Below are 20214 nucleotides of genomic sequence, written 5' to 3'. Positions count from 1 at the left end.
AAGAAAATGCTCTGTGATCCTGTCGTACCAACTAGGCATCTTTTCCAGTGATGCTAGCCTAGCCTACTGTATGAATGAACAAACAATCTAAAAAAAAAAAGATTTTAAACTCGACGGAGGGAATGTGAGAATTAGGTTAAACTGAAACAAGGAATGTGGTGTATAACAGGGTTGTCACGATACCATAAAAATGTCCTAAGATACTATACCAGCTTAATTTATAATTCAATTCTACAAAATGAATCAAAATTTAATAAATAAATAGATGTAAGTGAAAACAGACAATATTATTCTCTGAATACTTAATGTGAATGAATGACTAGCTATTGTTATCCATGAAATGATCTAAACAAAACTCATCTTAGCACTGCACAGAAGCTGCATGAAGTGACATTTAGATGTGGCATTTATACATTTAGACTGTATTTATAATTGCATAAATAATGTTATGAGATTAATGTTTTAAATACTAAATTCTGAATATAGAAATATGTAGGAAAATAATGTAATATGCCTACTTTTAGACGGGAAACGGCCAGCAGGTGGCATACGTTTGTGATTGAATCACTCAGTCATTCAAATGATTCTTTCAAAACGGCTGAATCCTTCAGGAGCGAATCAAATGACTGTTTTTATGAACGGCTCAGTGAATCAGTGATTCTCCCAAATCAATGCAGATTTGGATTCGAACACAAACAAAACAAAAACAGCACTCTTTCTCGTGTCGTATTGCCTAAGTGTCAGGAGCATTTTTTGCTCGCATATCTTGAAATTTCCGAGTTAGCAGCATGTATATTAAAACATAACATTATAAATGAATTAAAAAAATATATAATGATTGATATAAACCAAGTGCAAAGCCGCTATGGGACTGAGCTCGAATAGCTTCAGCGTCAGCGACTTTTTATAGTACAAAATCGCTGTCAATCAAAAGGAGATGCAGACCCTCCAATCATCATGCAGAAGCCCGGAGTCCAGGCCAGCCCACTCCTCCATTCACCCCCAGAGACACTGAGCGTCCGTGGGCGGGACATAATCGCAGCATTTATCCAATGACCGTCTAGTTTCGAAGCGCTGAAAAAAAACTGTTCAAAGCAGCCCCATTGAAGTCAATGGACGCTCGGCTTCAACAGGGAAATACACTGACACTGCGGGAATGTATGAGAAGGAAATCGAGTCAGCCGACCTGCTATATGTAGCTGATTCTGAACGAACTCGTCTTCGAGATGAACGTGTTCTAACGCATTTTTAGTCAATAAAATGTTAACACAATAGTACATATTTGACAATTAATATTTTGACATTATAGGGGAAGCCGAGCTTCTCTTGCAGTCTTAAAGAAATCCCCACTGATCTCGCTCCATACCGTACTTCACCTGCAAAGAAAGAATTGATTGAGCGGCAGATTGACATGATGTTGGCAGAAGGCATTATTGAACCGGCATCGGGGCCGTGGGCCGCGCCGAACGTTATCGTTCAAAAGCCTTCTGGTGAACCAAGGTTTTGCGTTGACTATCGAGGATTGAATAGACTTACAGTGAAAGACTCGTATCCGCTTCCAAGGATAGACGAGTCCCTCGATTTTCTAGCAAGAGGTAATTTTGTGTCCACAATCGACTTAGCCAGGGGTTATTGGCAGGTGGCCATTGGAAGAATCATCTAGGCCAAAGACCGCTTTCGTTTCTCACCGTGGGCTGTACCAGTTCCGTGTTCTACCCTTTGGCCTTTGCAATGCCCCAGCCACTTTTCAGAGGCTCGTGAACACAGTGCTGGCAGGCCTCATCTACAAGTCATGCGCAGTTTATCTCAATGATATTGTAGTTGCCTCACCTACGTTCGAACAACACCTGAGAGATCTTGAGGAAGTCCTGGCTAGGCTGAGATCTGCTGGCCTGTCAATCAAGTTGGACAAGTGTCAGTTCTGTAGAAAGGAACTTACCTTCTTGGGTTATCGGGTCATCAAGGAGGGTATTCTACCAAATGAGGAGAAGGTGAAGGCTGTGGTAGACTTTGCTACTCCAGTAAATGTTAAGCAAGTGAGACAGTTCTTAGGCATAACCAGCTACTACCGGCGTTTCATTCATGAATATGCCCGACATGCTGAACCTCTTTTCGCTCTTACGAGAGCCAATGTTCCTTTTGGGTGGACACAAGACTGTCAGAATGCTATGGATTTCCTTAAAAATAAACTGACGTCTGTGCCTATCTTGAGGTTTCAACTTCGGTTGCAAGACTTTGATTTTGAGATAATCCATAAACCAGGAGTGTCCGATAGCGTTCCTGACAGTTTGTCAAAGAACCCTCTACCCTCTGGTGATCAGCCGTTTGACATTCTCCCTGATCGTGCTGTTCTTGGAAGTCTGGACTTGCGCTCACTGCCGTCTGTGTTGTTTACAGACAGGGATCAGTTGAAAAGTCTGCAGCTGAATGATCCGGACATTGGAAAATTGTTCAGTGCTTTGGAGGATGGTGAAAGTGTGTCTTCCGAGGAACATCTTCTATATGCTGTTCTTGATGGTCTTCTGTACCACAAGGATCCAAAATCTTCTTGTACATTACACCCCATGAAACAGTTCAAGCTTTATGCTCCCCAGACTGTCAGAAGGTCTCTGTTGGAGTATTATCATGACCATCCCACCGCAGGTCACTTGGGTGTGACAAAAACGGTGACAAGACTTAAGCAGAGGTTTTTCTGGCCCAACATGCTGTCAGATGTGAAGAAGTATGTGGGTTCATGTGCCATCTGCCAATTCACTAAGCCATCCCAGAGAAAGCCTGGTGGGATCATGGTTCCAGTCTGCCCCCAATATCCTTGGGAATATGCTGGGGTGGACTTTGTGGGCCCTTTGCCCCGAACGCCGAGTGGTAATGCATACATCCTTGTGTTTGTAGATTACTTTTCTAAGTGGATTGAGGTGTGTGCGGTGAGGGAAGTGTAGCGAATTAGCTTAAAAGGGAATTGTATATAAATAATTACAATTAATTATGATTAATTACAATTATTTATATCGGCTGACAGTGATAACTGTAGCAGAATTAAATTGCCATCAACTGATCTGGTTGTCCAGCGACCATTCAGTGCAAGTTCAAATCAACTCTAAGAAAGGATATTTTCGTGGTCACAGAAAACACTTTCTAAAGTATTAATGCATTAGAGCATGTAGCGAGGGTCAGAATCGTAAAGGGACATTAATTTGCAAGGCAGAACCAGAAATTCATGTAATTCGTGCACACAACTTTTATTAACTAAACGCTAACACACATAACTAATCTAACAAACAACAAACATACATACACTCACGCGTATATACAAAAGGGGAGCTAAAGTGGATGAAAGAAGCCATTAGAGAAAACAGAATGCAGTTATGGAAAGAGTCAGTTAACCACCTGAGTAAAACCATCAGCGCCATTCATAACGGAGTCTATAACTTATACTAAATCTCTGTTTAGTTTAGTTAGATGAACCATACTTGCACTTCCACGTGTGTCTGGAATGCAGTCTCGGAGGAAAGGTCTTGGTTTCAAGTCTTGGACTCGCGATCACGTTCTTCCGGGTTGAAGAGTGATGAATTCCAAAGAGGTTATTCTTGTTCTAAGGTCCGTGTAGCTTTGGTTGAATGGTAGGTCAAGGCCGCAAAGCCTGGCGCAAAACTTAAGTGTCCCGAAGAGTTCTAGCTCACATCCTTTTAGAATCTAACAGAACCGCAAGACTGAGATATGTTGGAGCCCACCGGGCACGCCGGCATCGGCTCAGGCTCTCCACACGGGCAGCAGTCCGGAGAGTTGGCAGAAGAGAGTGTGCACAAGAAACACGAGAAGAAGCATGCGTGGAGCTGTGTGTGAGCTCTTTAAAGTCTGCAAAGAGTCACACCTCTCAGGATGGGCTTGACCAATGAGAAAGGCTGAATTTCAAGCGGAGTTTGGAAATACTGGGGCTTTATGGCCCTTTGTCTGAGAGCATGGTAATTTGCAAAAGGGGTTGGATTGAAAGTTATTATACAAACTATTAAAGATTCTTAGGACACTGATATGTTGCATAGGTATCAACATGTAATATTCATTCTCAATTAGATCATCCGAAGACGAATTGATAGAGACCAAACATGTTACAGTTAGAGTGATATTAACTAGTGATCTATCATAAGCATGCATAAAACAGTGTACAATACACAAAAACACAAGAGCAGTAATAATATACACAATGACCTAATGATATGTGTGTTCATTCAAAGAAAGGTTTTTCTATGAATTAATTAGAGAAGAGTCCATTTTATGGCATAATGTCTTTTTCCTATATGAAGTGAGTGTTGCTCGGCCATTTGCATTCCTTTGAGCAATAAAACTAGTGTTATCTGATGAGTTGCCATGGCACCGGGGGGGCCTGGAGGCGTCCCCAGACATAGGGGCACCCAAGGATGTGTATTGGGTGAGGGGTCTGTGATTATTTGTTGATCTAATAACTAATTTAATTTGTTAAATCAAATGAAAGATTGTGTCTGGTTGGTCCAAATGCTACAGAAGCTACAGCTTTGGTTGCTGCCAGTAAGCTTCTCAGTGAAGTGTTTGCTAGACATGGCGCTCCCAAGTACTTGATATCCGACAGGGGTTCTGTGTTTATGAGTGACCTCTTCAAACACACAGTTTCTGCTTTGGGTACGGAGCACAGGCTTACAACAACTTACCACCCGCAGACAAATGCTATGGAGAGAGTTAATCGTACACTGAAAACGGCCATTAGGGCATATGTTGGAACCAAACATACTTCCTGGGATCGTTTTCTCCCCCACATTTGTTTTGCCTTGCGGACAGCTCAACATGACCGTACGGGACTGAGTCCGTCGATGGTGTTGTATGGTCGTGAACTGGACACACCTTTGGATCTGCTTTCTCAGCCTGATGTTTTTGGCATGGAAGATCCAGGTGTGACTTCTTTGGATGCCCTGAAGCATTTGCTCCAGGAGGTGTCTGATCATGTCAGGAGTTTTCTGAAGGCAAGTCACTCTAAGAAGAAGCACTACTATGACAAGAGGCGTCGGCTAGTTTCTTTCTCCATAAATGATCTGGTGCGGGTCAAAACTCATCCGAGGTCTGACTCGTCTTCGAACTTTGCTGCCAAGCTCGCGCCTCTATACACAGGTCCTTACCGTGTCGCTCCGTTGTTGTCTGATGTGAATTATAGACTTGCTGATGTGACTACTTGCTGATGCCTGTGAATCCACCTCTGGAATTTGCGGACGATGATACTTTGTTGGGTGGTGAAAGCTCCTGTCATACAAGTCCTGGTGAGCCGTCCAGTGACTGTCCAACTGACAATGTCAGTGATCTCTTGGAATCTGATGCCAGAGGTTCTTTGTCTGATTTATTTGGTGATGTCACTGATGACGGGGCAAGTGCGTGTGGCGATCCTGCCACTCTCTCTGATTTGACGGAGCGTCATATTGATTGCGTTGATCAAAGGTATAACTTGCGACCTAGACTTGCACCCAGGATTACCTCAGGCTGAGTAACCAATAAGTGGACCAATCCATTCCACACAGACCGGTTGGATTTAAAATGAATCCGTTAATGGAGTGTGGGGTGTGCATATTTTTCTAAATCACCATAATGTTATAACAATATACCGTTCTGTTATTGGTTTTTGTTGACTGTTTTAGGTTAATCAACACTGGTGTGTTTTGTTCTTATAAAAGTCAAATCTATCCTGTAAAATGTATTTTGCCATGGGTTTTTGAAATGCCTATGTATTTTCTTTTCTGTTTGCTTATGTTTTCTTTATGTATTCTAGGACAAAGTGGTTTGGTGAGGTAGTGGTTTTGTCATGTATGTTGGTATTTCTCATCATGTACCATTGTTTTTCTTTTAGAGAGGAGTATTTACAACCATTCATGTATGGAGTTGTTTCTGTCCTGTATTTTCGCATTGCTGTTGGCTGAGGACAGCCAGGTTTTCCAGGGGGGACTCTGTAACGGCCACTAGAGCATTTACGGTAGTTTTGTGGCAGATTGACAACTGGCCATGGGGATAGGGTGTGTCTGTACGAGACGAAAAGGGGAAGAGAGAACTTGCTCTACCGACATCTTTATTTTATTTTATTCCTTTCTGTTTGTGACCTGAGTTGGATGCTTATGTACCATTTTCCCTCACTCGTTCCCCATGTATGTGGACGAGTGTGTCGGTGCTTGAGGTGTTTTATTAAACTCGGGGGAAAATACGCCATCTTCTCGTCTCCTGTGCATTATTAGCACCCCACATTGTTCCCATCCGGGCTGTTTAACATTTCAACTCGGTGTTACAAATGTTTTAAGCTTTGGCTATTTCTAATGCTTATTAATGTGATATGTTGTTTATATAGTTTTTTCTCTGTTCTGTAATGAAATAAGGTGATCAGACTGTGAAGAATTGCCTGTACACAAACAGTATTGCTCGCGCGCTCCTGTTTAAGTCACGAAATATGCATCTGGATATCGTGACAACATATTCCTTCGTTTCATAATACTCAATTAATTGTTGTAAACTGAGATTGGTGTCTTTAGAAGACGTATTTGTGCTGAATTCTACATAAGTAATCCACAACAAAGCCATGCTATGGGCACAGTCATTGATAGAGCCTGCAGCGGAAGTTCTTTACGCTACTATTTGAATCTTCCGCTTTTTGAACGCGGTAGTGTGATAAAGGCCTATAGTTGTGGAACTCCAGTAAGTAAGTCTATTTTATTCAATTAAACATCGGATTCAGTGATTATTTTCTCTTTAATACAGATGATGCCAATGTATTTTTCCATGAGTCCGCTTATGTTACCAATAATAATGCTACCTTCTTGACGGATAGTAATGTCTACAACGGACACAAGCTCTATCGCAGATAGATAAATTACATAAATAATTTATGCAATATTTCAAACCTTTAACCCACTGGAAAAAATCAGCCCAATTCCGTGGAAAAAATGGCAACCCTACATCCAACACGAGCTGCATCCAAAACTATTTAAATACTCTGCATATTGATAGCGGCTCCCTGATGTGCGAAAATTAGCCTGTATTCAGTATTAAAGAATGTTTGCGGGAGCAGAATTAAGAAAACAGTCCTGCGCAAGGCAAACAATAAATGGCGACTGTAGAAAGCAAAAACCGAATCCCAGACATTTTGGGCAATTTAGAAATCCCGGCCAGACGCATGGCCCGAAGTCCAAAAAGATAACATTTCCGGGGAATTGAAGACATATGGTGTGTGATATTGACAAAAATTGTCTAATATTTTTGGGGGGAGTTTTGTTAAAAATTATAATATTTTGCTGAGTGTGATTTTATGCTGGTTTAGGCTTGTCATGGATAAATAAATACGGAGCCCGGTCTCATGAAAATGTGTATAAATAGTACGCCAAATAAAAACGAAAATTCATGGTATTGATACGCAAAAATAGATTTTGGCGTATATGATACAAACGTGTTTGGCGTACATATAAAACAGAGTTTTCGCGTGCATATGATACCAAATTTGTTGGCGTGCATGTTATGGAGCTGAACTAGGATTGTATTCTAAGGTGGTTCGGATTTCTCTAGCCTTCCTCTTGGTGTGTCGATCAGAACACAGGAGTGGATCAGGCGGTCAACTTCAATCAAAAGGGGTTTATTGAACACTGAAGATATATTGGAGGGTGTGTGTGTGTGTGTGTGTGTGGTCCTACAATAAAACAGAAATAAAAGAAATAATCAGCATAACGATACTTGACTTCTGTATCAAAACAAATCACATTAATCTATACAATGTAGTGTGTAAATACAATATACAGTATCAACTTTCTGCGGTAATGTACAACACAATCTAGCGCTGTGCTCTTTTATGTAAACAGAATCGGCACGTTAAACCAAAAGTGCCCGTATACTTGCAAAGAATATCACAAATCAAGACAATTAAGTACTCTTATATAAACTTCACAGTGATAGTTCCCAATATAGCAGCATGATGATATGAATAAAAATGTACGGAACAGGATGATAAGACAAATAGTGATGTCATATTTGTGAACAGCTCGTGAGTGCGCTGAATGCGCTAGCATAGCCTTACACTCATTTCACACGTTCGATCGCAAACAGCGGACAAATACCAAATTGTCTCGTATCTGAATATTAGGATTAACAAGAGTAGTCTATAGAGTAGAGCGGGTACTCACAATTAGTCACAGACGCACACTATAACACACAAAAGGCGATTATTTCTCCCGCTCCCAGGACAAGTCTCTCTCTCGCTTCATTCTGCTGCATCATCACGATGATCGAAAGGGGGCACTAAGCCCCGCCTTTCCAACAGTGCATATGATACACAGTTTTCGCGTACTTATGATACGCATCTACCCCACAACCCTAATCCTACCCATCGCATAGCATATATACGCCAATGTCCATTTTTGCGTATCAATACCACGAGTTTTCATTTTTATTTATCATACTATTTATACGCACTTTCATGAGATCGGGTTGAAATATGACACTAAAACTGCCAGTAGGTGACGGCAAGTGTCCGTCCAATTATTCCTTCAATCAAATGATTCTTTCAAAATGGCTCATTCAATTAGGATTAAAGAAAGTTGACTGTCTTTATGAATGGATTGCTGAATAATTGGTTCATTTGATTTGTCCAAAAACAGATTCATTCAGTTAAGATACACCACAGTGTCCCTCTGAGATGCACAAAAGCTCTGCTCCAGCTTTGTTTGAAACTTTGTTTCCAAAACAGGAAAAAAGACAAAAAGTGTCTAAAATGTAACTCACTCAATAAACTTCTTGTCTGTTGAACTGCTGTGCTGTGTATTGTTCATGTGGCCACAGCAATTTCACAGGAAATACTAAAAGAAAATAATTATGTCATTGTTCAGCATCAGAGTGGGCGGTAGATGGGTTGGTCAGTCTGATCCAGACACTGTATAAATGAAAGGGCAGTGAGGAGAGCAGAACAAACTCCTAACAGGAGGAGACTCACTCATGGCCTATGAGACAGAGGATCATGAGACTCAATACTGCTTTCCTGCCATCAACTCATCATGTATCAAGGGAAAACGTTCCAGGCATGAATACAATATCATGTATGTGTTTTTTTCATTGCTGTCTGCATGGACTGTGTTTCTGAATCTGCTGGTAATCATCTCCATCTCTCACTTCAAGAAGCTTTACACTCCAACCAACCTGCTCATTCTCTCTCTGGCTGTGGCCGATCTGCTTGTTGGACTTATAGTGATTCCTGTGGAGGCCATTAAGCTGATTGAGACGTGTTGGTACTTTGGAAATGCTTTCTGTGGTCTGTTTATTATTATCATTGGGCTGGTTCTCTCAGCATCTCTCAGTAATTTAATCTTTATTGCTGCTGATCGGTATGTGGCTGTGAGTCACCCTCTAATGTATCCACAGAAAGTAACAATGACTAAAAGTTTAGTGAGCATTTTTCTCAGCTGGTTTTGTTCCTCCTTCTATATCATTACACTTGTAATCAGTAATGGTTATTTTGACACCTCATACAGAAGAGTTGTATGTTATGGAGAGTGCAGCTTTGTGATAAATTTTGCCTGGAGAGTCACAGACCTCTTCTTTACTTTCCTGTTTCCTTGTATTCTGATATTAAATTTATATTTAAGGATTTTCTGTGTTGCACAACGACAAGTGAAAGTTATAAACTCTCATATGAAGGGTGGAAAGAGTGTTTTGCATGGTTCATTGAGGAGGAAATCTGAGAGCAAAGCTGCTGTAACATTGGGAATCATTGTGGTAATTCATCTTCTCTGCTATTTACCAATCTATATTTTTTCTCTAACAGGGGATACAGTAATCCCTTCCACCACAGCAAATTTTCTAACATGGACAATGTATGTTAACTCAGGTCTGAATCCTGTAATCTATGCTTTATTTTATCCCTGGTTTAGAAAGTCACTTAGACATATACTAACTCTGAGAATATTTCAGGCAGCATCCTCTCTGGTGGACATTTTTACATATCATCAATGATTGATAAAGTGCTTTCCCCCCTTTTTCCTTTTAGCAATTAGACTTCCAATGCAGTCCTAATTGTGATAGTGCTAATGCCATCACATAAGTGACCGGCTCTGTTTATTTTAGTGCTTGTTCTGGTTGCAACAAATAAACCAGTTATTTTTTTATTTTTTTTTAGGCGTGTCTCTCACATTTTAGTTTTGTACATGAAGTACACTATATATAAATGCGTAGAGCACCCATAGAGTTCAACTAACCTTTGTTTACATGTCAGGGATTAAAGTGCGTTCTCAGAAAAAAAGGTGTTAAAACTTGTCACTGTGGCAGTACCTTTACAATTTTGTACCTTATTTACCTCTAAAGGGTACTGTACATATATTTACCTTAAAGGTACATATTAGTACTTAAATGTTTTAGTACTAATATTAGTACTTTTGAAAGGGCATCGCCCCAGTCACAGCTTTTGTACCTTTTTTTCTAAGAGTGATGTCTTCAAGCTTAAGCGTGGAACTTGATGAATTTTAATGAGAATGCGTCTTTGATCATTTTATTGTGTAGAGCAGGAGCCATTTGCTATCCAAGCTATAAGGAATTTGTATTTAAATTTAACAATTACAATTAAAGTTCAATTTAACAAGCAAAATTAAAGTTAACAATTCTAAAAATATGTATCAGTTAAAAATACCTGTGTATATACAGTACATGTGTATTCAGATAATACAAAATGTTTTGTAAGGTAACCTTAAAAAAATTTGTATAGGATCTTTGATAGGACGAAAAGGACAATTAGCATTTGTGATTAAAGGGGCAGTGGCTTGAAGGGACAGGGGCTTAAATCCGAACAGAATATTTGTGTGACTCAGAGCAACACTGAAGTGTTTCGTTCCTGAATTTTTAACTAATCGAGTGAGCCGATGATTCAGTGATCCATTCATTAAATACAGTCACTTGCTTCATTTGTCAATAAATCAGCCTTTTTGAATCATTTGAATGAATGGGTCAAAGAATTGTAGACAGAGACTTGCCACCACCCACTGGCGGTTTTATTGTCATATTAGGCTTAAACCAGCCAAAATACAGAAACAACAACAACAACAACAACAAAAACACTCAGCCAAAAATAAAAAAAATAAAATAAAAAATAAACATGACAAAACAATAGAACAAACAGAACAGTGACCACAGATACACTCCACAAGTACATCCAAACATAAACCACACACACATACAGTACAAACACAAATCAAGTGTAGTGTTAGTTCTGGCAGGTCATGTTAGTCAAGCTCACATCAGCTAACTCTCACCTGATCCACGTCCACCTATAGGGATACGAAACCTATCACAGCACCCATATGTAAGGTTCTCCAGTATTAGGACTGCATGATTAATCGAATGTGATTGTCTTGCGTATCTTTCAGTTATCTTTCAGATAATTAGTAGTATTTTTAATAAAATACATTACCTTACCTATGTACATTATCTTTCTTCTGTGGGGCATGTTTGGAGTTTCAGAGTTTCAGATTTACTACTGATCACAGAACCATGTTTCTTTCAGCTTCACTGAAAGATAAATGGACAGTGTTGGGGAGTAACTAGTTACATGTAACGGAATTACGTCATTTAATTACAAAATAAAAGTAATTGTAACCAGTTACAGTTACTGAGAAAAATGTGTAATTAAATTACAGTTACTTATGAAAATGTTAAGGATTACAAAGGGGTTACATCTGATTTTTTCACACACACCCCACGTACAGATTTAATTTATTTATTTCATAAATTGCAGTGACTGTTTCTAAAATATGAAACACCAGTGTTTCGAAGTTTATAACATGCTTATCCGATGACTCTTATATTTTCTATATGGGTTTATGTATATGCTTTATTTATTTATTTTTCTAAGATTAACTGTTTTTTTTTTCTAATGCATTGTTAGATTCCAGTGTTTCCTGTCATACCTATGCAAAGATTTGATTTCAAAACAATATCATAGCTATTAATCTATTTCTTGTTATGATTTTAAATCTGTATTTAACCTCAGAATGATTTTAAAGTAAGTCTGATTTTGTGGTGGCTGTGCTTCAAAGGGGACATTGGATTCTTTAGGGTATTCTTGAAATGGTTTCAGTGGTCGCTCTGTTCACAGTGACTCGTTTCGCTGCCTAACTCTTTACATACTCATGAGCTCTGCTCACCCCGCCCCTCTCTTCTGTGGAAGAGCAAACGCGATTCACAAAAAATCATAAAAAATAAAAAGTGTGAGACTTACTTCTTCTGGAGGTGCAGCTGGATCATGAACAATGGGTACTGATCCATCCTTGAGTTTTAACTTTTTAACAAAACCTGCCTTGAATTGTCCCTCATTCAGAAAGCAGTCTGGAGTAAAATGATTTGCGCAGCCAGACATAAACAAATTTAGTGAAAGTGAAGTGAAGTGACGTGTGGCCAAGTATGGTGACCCATACTCGGAATTTGTGCTCTGCATTTAACCCACACTAGTGCACACACACAGTAGTGAACACACACACACACACACACACACCGTGAACACACCCCCGGAGCAGTGGGCAGCCATATTTCTAAAGTGCCTGGGGAACAGATGGGGGTTTGGTGCCTTGCTCAAGGGTCTCACTTCAGTCGTGGTACTGAAGGTGGAAGAGAGTGCTTGTATTCACTCCAAAATCAAAATGGCTTGATAATTGAGACTGTTAGGTTTTGGGGGATTAAAAAAAAAGGAGTGAATTTTTATCATTGTAGGTTGGTTGTGTCTACACACTGAGATGTGTGAACTGAAGATATTTTGCATCCAATGTCTTCTTAAAATTAAAATATTATAATCTTAATTCAAGTGATGAAGGATTCCTGCCTGGTTTACATGTTTGAGTAATCAAAGTAATCAAAAAGTAATCAAATGTAATCAGTTACATTACTTTAATTAAGTAATTGAAAAGTTACACTACTTATTACATTTTAAGTAGGATAACTTGTAATCTGTTACCTATTACATTTCCAAAGTAACCTTCCCAACAGTGTAAATGGATATGGAATAATGGATATGTTTTATCAGACATGGACTCCTTTTTTAAGTATAGAAGTCCGAAGATTTCATTTACCTTTTTGCAAAGCCTTGGCAGGTCAACATGAACCTTAATTTCTGTCAGGACCACTATCGTCAAAGATAATTGACAATTAGCATACAGTTTGGATTGGCGGTGTGGTTCTGTTCTGGGCAAGAACTCCCTGCACATGCATGCAGCCTAGCATGGATGAGAGCAGGGAGAGCAGTGATAACCCACTTAGGGTAAACAAAACAGAACCAACATAAATGTACTGCAGATATCATTAATGTTCAATAATTTAATGTAAATGTTTTAGAAATTAGTCTGATTCAAAAGGGAATCAGAAGCCGATCTTGACTGGACAAGAGGAGGTGCTGGGGATGGAGGAGGGTAATCAGCTATTGAGCAACGTGAAAGCAGATAATACTGAATAGGGCTGCATGATTAATCAAAATTAAATCGCAATCGCGATTAGGCCAAAGTATCTTTTAGTGAAATGATGATCGTTTCGCTAGATAAGACCCTTTTTCCTCAGCTGGGATCATGTTGAGCCCTTTGAAGCTGCAATGAAACTGCCTTTTTGACCTTGAAATCGTTGGCCACCATTGAAGTCCACTATATGGGAAAACAATTTTGGAATTTTTTTCCTCAAAAAACTTAATTTCTTTGTGACTGAAGAAAGAAAGACATGAACATCTTGTATGACATTTCTGGAAGTGGACTTATCCTTTAAATGCATCAATCTGGTCACTTTGAGAGCAAAATTAAGAGCTCCAACCCCTTTTAAGTGACCAAAGTCAGTAGAAATCACGTGCGTTGCGTGGTGCCTAAACACGATACAGACTGCACATAGGCCTGATGGGCTTGTTGGACTTACTGGAATGCACATGGAGGACATTTAAAAAAATAAAATAAATAATAATAAAAAAATTACATATATATATATATATAGAAGTGCAACAACGCTGTTGCATCAGAGTAGTGTGTGTGTGTGTGTGATTATTTCACACCTTTAATGAAGAGTTCCATGGAGGATCATCTCTGCAACTATAATACATGTAGAATATAAATCATAATTATAATTGGGCCTCTGAGCTGTCACATGATTGATGTTTTCTAACGTAAATAAGAGTAAACAAACTGAACAAAGGCATGTAACTGTACGTGACAGATCAACCCACAAGACTACCTTGATAGAGGCCCACCCACACTGCCATTTGCAGAGCCCATTGTATTTCACATAAAAATATCCAAATTACATATTTCTTCCATTTAATATTATTTTCCTCCTTTAAAGTGGTCTGGATTATCTGACCTACTGTAACATTAGTCATGCACCAATGTTTAACAATGCACTCTGCTTCATTCTGATTCTTTCAGTGAGTACAGAGGTAGCATGTGTCAGCCAAGACCGGAATGTGACATCTTTTCAGAGCTTTGTAGAAATATTAGGAGATTTTTAGAGGTACATTGCTGGGATGGCACTAACTATGACATTGGCTTTAACATTCAAACCTGTTGATAGTCAGTTTAGTTAAGTTCATTTCATGTTTTTTCTGTTATTTTTAACTTGACCCTTTTGTTGGCCAGAAGTGATGGTTAAGGGTTACTTGGACTGGTTCTCTCAGCATCTCTCAGTAATAAAATTTTTATTGCTGCTGATGTAGTGTCTTCCGTCTCTTTCTGAAGAATTACGCACAGTCTTGAAGTTTGATTCCAGAAGAAAAGACTTTATTATCTATACAGCGAGAATAAAGTCGAGATCCTTTCTGCAGAAAAGTCTCCCGATTGTCTCTGGGCTTTAGTATATATACACCAGTTTTTTAAGGCGGGTTTCCTTTACATTAGAAGCCCCTCTCATGCATACACTTCTACATTTCGCTTGCGTTTGCAAACCTATCTCTTCCTTGGGAGCTGAGACTTCCTAGACTTGTTATGGTAAAGGAAAAAGCTCCCCTATATTTTTCCAGATGTTTCCTGTTTATACATTTTAGCCACATAGGCACTTTTAACACAGAGGCCTTTAGAACATAATAGAGGATTAAAAAGGATATATAAATGGCAAGATTCACCTTGATTATACTTGATTAATACAGATCATTAACAATAAAAATCTTCTTCACTGATCGGTGTAGGGTTGGGTACCGAAACCCGGTACCGTTATGTACTAGAACCGAATCAGAACACAGATTTCGGTGCCATGCCTGAGCGATTGATTGAAATATTTGTCCTTTGTTCTCCAAAATGAATGTAAGAAGCATCATCACCGGCACCTCATATGAAAAATAATTTCCTGACTGAGAAAATGCACGTGAACTCAAGTCGAAAAGCTCTAATAATACAAGTCCAACAAATCTTTGTAGTAACGTAAGCGTGCTGTTTTCACATTCCATCTTAAAAGCACAACTCGGGAAATGAGAGCATCCGAGGAGCGCGTGAATGCAGAAATTACACTTGCTCTGACGGCAGCAGCCCTCCATTAACTAGCTAAGCTAAACATTCTTAAATTAAAATGCCTAAAGTTAAAATTCTCTTGTATTCATGTTTTTAAACCTGTTGTCCAACAAAAGAGAACATTATAACCTTTTTAGTCCACAACACCAGTTAAATGCTTCCTTTTGTGATCTGATGTAGCTTCTTGTCACAGAATGAGGCAGAAAATATGTTCCATAGGCTACTAATACATCGATTGGCAATGGATTATAAATATACTTAATTATTATGAAAATACCAGAGATGGCTTGAATAACACAGATAAACTATACATTGTCGTAGTCGAGTGTTTATTGTATTTGTTTTATCAATCAAAACGTTTATATCTTGTTTACTCAGTTACAGCAATAGCAATGCATTTGTCCATATTGGGGATTTCCTGGAGCTTCATGAGTTCCGCTACTTCTGTGACTGGATATGTGGATTTTTTGTGCGAGGGCGCCCTCTGGCATCCAGTATGAATAAAAAAGACATCGTGTGTTTAGTGCTAATGGCCAATCCAATTATTAATTGGCAATTTTTATTTATTTTTTATTATTTTTAAGTATCGGTTCAGGCACCAGTACCGTTTTAAAAGTATTGATGTGGCACCAGTATCGAAAAATAAACCCCCAAACGATACCCAACCCTATCGGTATGTGGCTGTGAGTCACCCTCTAATGTATCCACAGAAAGTAAAAATGACAAAAGTTCAGTAAGCATTTTTCTCAGATTTTGCTCCTCCTTTTATGTCAAATCACACCTTGTAATCAGTAATGGTTATTTTGACACTTCACACTGAACAGTTGTGTGTTATTGTCAGTCCTCTGTCCTGTGTCATGTGTTCCCGCCTCTTGTGTCCATATTTGGTCTTGTTCCTGTCCTTGTTAAGTGTGATTATTAGTTAAGTCTTGTCCAGCTGTGTTTCGTCTAATTATCTGTGATTGTCATGTGTATTTAGTTCCTGCCTGTTTAGTTAGGTTTTTGTCTGGTCTACTCGTTATTCCCCGGTGTTCCTGTCTGTGTCAACCTTGCCCTGCCCTGCCCTGATGTCATGATTGAAGACTATTATTTTGAAGTTACTCCTCGTCTGCGTGTTCCTTGTTCCTCCCTGCTGTGTGCACCATGACAGTTATGGAGATATGTAACGTGATAAATTTTGCTTGGAGAGTCACTGACCTTGTCTTTACTTTACTGTTTCCTTGTATCCTGAATTTAACTTTATATTTAAGGATTACATGTAAGGGATTACAGTACAGTATAGCACAGTTTACAGTAGCTTATTTACATCTAAAGGTTTTGTTTTTTGTTTTGTTTTGTTTTGTTTTTCTTGAAAGACCATGTTGGTACAGGGGTGGCCAGTTCTGGTCAGAGTTGTTCTCCAGCCTTGATAAAAACTTACTATAGCTGTCTATCTTGTTCAGGTGTGTTTGATTAGGGTTGGAGCTGAACTCTGCAGGATTGTGGCTCTAAAAAATAACAGCAGTTTTAGCCAAAATATTATTTTATATAGCAAACATAATTAGGCTATAAATTATTCCAAAAAATTATTTAAGGTACCAGTCGCATGTATTCATACAGCTAGTGTATTTATATAGCTAATTATGATTATGAGCCTAACTCCACCTCTACAAGAAAACTATGCAACTATTTGCTGAAATGTGTTAATTTTCCCCATTAAAGATTTCCCAGATGTTAAAAAAAAAAAACAAAAAAAAAACAATGTACGAAAAATGTACATAACCCAACACAAAGACATTTATTTGTTTGTTTAAGGAAATTAAACTTATTTACCTATTAGATGCGCTGAATTGATTAGATTAGTTTCCTTATGCAGCATCAGAGTGGGCGTTAGATGGGTTGTTCAGTGTGATCCAGACACTATATAAATGAAAGGACAGTAAGGAGAAAAGAACAAACTCCAAACAGGAGGAGACTCAATCATGGCCTATGAGACAGAGGATCATGAGACTCAATACTGCTTTCCTGCCATCAACTCATCATGTATCAAGGAAAAACGCTTCAGACTTCAATACAATTTCATGTATTTGTTTTTTTCATTGTTGTCAGCATGGACTGTGTTTCTGAACCTGCTGGTGTTCATCTCCATCTCTCACTTCAAGAAGCTTCACACTCCAACCAACCTGATCATTCTCTCTCTTGCTGTGGCTGACATGCTTACTGGACTTATTGTTATGCCTGTGGAGGCCATTAAACTGATTGAGACATGCTGGTACTTTGGCAAAACTGCCTGTGGACTGTTTACTTTGACCCTCGGTGTGATTATCTCAGCATCTCTCAGTAATTTAGTTTTAATTGCTGTGGATCGTTATGTGGCTGTGTGTCATCCTTTGCTGTACCCACAGAAAATAACCACAACCAAAACCTTAATGACCATCTGTCTTTGCTGGTTTTGCTCTTCAGCTTATATAACTGCCCTTTCGAGCAGTAATAGACGTTTTGACCCTTCAGACAATACAGATGTGTGTTATGGAGAGTGTTCTGTCATGATGAGTTTTACATGGACAGTCACTGATCTGTTTGTGTCCTTGCTTTTTCCTTCCACCCTGATCATAGCTATATATCTGAAGATACTGTATGTTGTACATCAGCAAGTGAAAGTTATAAACTCTCTGATTAAGGGTGCTAAATGTGTAATGGAAGATTCAGTTAGGAGGAAATCTGAAAGTAAAGCTGCTCTCACATTAGGAATCATTGTGGCAATTCATCTTTTCTGTTGGTTACCTCTCTATATTTTTTCTCTTGCAGGTAATGCAGTAATGTCTTCTGTAATAGTGAATATTCTAACATGGGTCTTCTATATTAACTCAAGCCTGAATCCTATCATCTATGCTTTATTTTATCCTTGGTTTAGAAAGTCAGTTAAACGCATTCTATCACTTAAAATATTTCAGCCAGCATCCTCTCTGGTGGACATTTTTACAAATTATCATTCATGAGTGCTGTTTTCCACAATGTATTTGTATTTTAGCTTTCAAAATGGTAGATAAAAGACAAAAAGATTTCAAGACCAAAACAACATTCATATGCAACTTCTAATGAAAAGACAGATTAAGGGGAGACACTGCAGGCTAAAACACTGTTTTTTCATGCACCTGTCAAGTTTGAGATTTTGGGCTTTTTGGTTTTTCATAAAGTGTTTTTTTTTCAGACTAGTGGAAAGAAAACATCCAAAAGACACTGTTAAGTGTTTCTTTTATAGCACTTTATCTATTTGTGTCTAGATTTCAATTACAATACATACTGTATTTTTAAAGGCCATTTTCTCAAAATGAGTTTTTTCTTCACATAGCCATAAATCTCCACTTCAGTAGCACTTACACACACCAAACTTTACATTTTTATTCATGTCTATATCCTGAAGGTTTTAACAGAGGGATTTGTTCATATATATAATTTTCTTGATTTTATACAACATTTTAATCCCCCCTAAATTGTGAAAATATAGTGTTTTCTGTCCGTTCTAAGCATTTTCTGAATTATGGAGTGACAAAAATTAGATACTCAAAATACCCTGTATAAAAACTTTTGACTCTAATGTCAAACAAATTAAACCAGAATTTTGAAACTGACATCATCCAGTGTTTAGATTTTTGTACTAGAAATATATGCAAATTAGCGCATATTTCATTAAATAATTACTCATTTGCATATCTAAACCCAATACTTTATAAAACTTGTAATACAAAAAAATAATAATAATGTTTTCAATTATCATTGTAATCAATCAGCTGGGTAAGTAAGTTTTTTTTTTTTTTTTTTTTTACCCTATTCACCTGCAGTGTCTCGCCTTAATAGTTCATTCAATAAACTTAAACCAAGGCTCTCCAGATAAGTAATATTCCTCCACACACCCCCCACCCCCCACAAAAAAAAGAAGAAAAAAAAGAAGAAAAAGGAAAAATAAAAAATTAATAATAATATCAGCCCAATAAAACTATGACCTTCTTTTTGTGTGTTCATTTGTTCTGTTAAAATTTGATTTTGGAATGTGTTTCTCTGTGCTTTTGGAACCACACACATAGGTTTCCATGTTTTATGGGGTTTTTATGTAGTTTCAAAAAAATAGCACAGTGTAGGAAAGGCTTGACAAAAAATAGGATACAAATTTCACTCAGAAATTGCTAGTAAACTGAACAGAACATGTTTTCAAGCCCAAACATAATGCTTGGTGTCTTGAATTAGAAATGCTCAAGTGAAGTTTCTTTTTGAATACTCTGTTTCAAATAAATTTGCTTATAAATACTATAATTTTAAAGCTAATACTTCTCCCAAAACATATGAGACACAGTTACCCTGTGTCCTTCTGACTCCTTCTGACTTAAGTGTTTTTCACTCAATAACCTATAAATGTCCAATATTGCTCTTATTCTGCTGTAAATGAATTTGGATGTGGGAAATATGCAGAAAGTTAATCATAAAAATCATTAAGAATGTATTTGTGCTTAGAAACAGAAAAAGCAATTTGCCCCTTAATGGCTGAAGTCAGTGTCACTGTACCTAATAAACAATATAAGCAGTTGCACCGAGGGCCACCGTGGAATCAGGGAGCCCCATTTCAAGGGTTCAGACTAATGCTTGCTAATTACAACTATGTAAAATAATTAGAATTATAAAAGGTTTCCTTCTCAGTTGTGCACATTAATGTTTGGAAATGAAGAGGTGGAACTATCAAACTGGTGCA

At 38.2% G+C, this 20214-nt stretch overlaps 2 pseudogenes; both read left to right on the top strand.

Annotated features, from left to right (window-relative positions):
• Positions 1–8925: 8925 nt before the first annotated feature.
• Positions 8926–9993, top strand: LOC131547718 (trace amine-associated receptor 13c-like; annotated as a pseudogene).
• Positions 9994–17398: 7405 nt separating this feature from the next.
• Positions 17399–18469, top strand: LOC131548210 (trace amine-associated receptor 13c-like; annotated as a pseudogene).
• Positions 18470–20214: the final 1745 nt, after the last annotated feature.

The sequence above is a fragment of the Onychostoma macrolepis genome, chromosome 10 (assembly GCF_012432095.1).
Source record: "Onychostoma macrolepis isolate SWU-2019 chromosome 10, ASM1243209v1, whole genome shotgun sequence".
NCBI classification, from domain to species: domain Eukaryota; kingdom Metazoa; phylum Chordata; class Actinopteri; order Cypriniformes; family Cyprinidae; genus Onychostoma; species Onychostoma macrolepis.
Note: the sequence above shows the minus strand (reverse complement) of the source record. Positions and strands in the feature narration are given on the sequence as shown.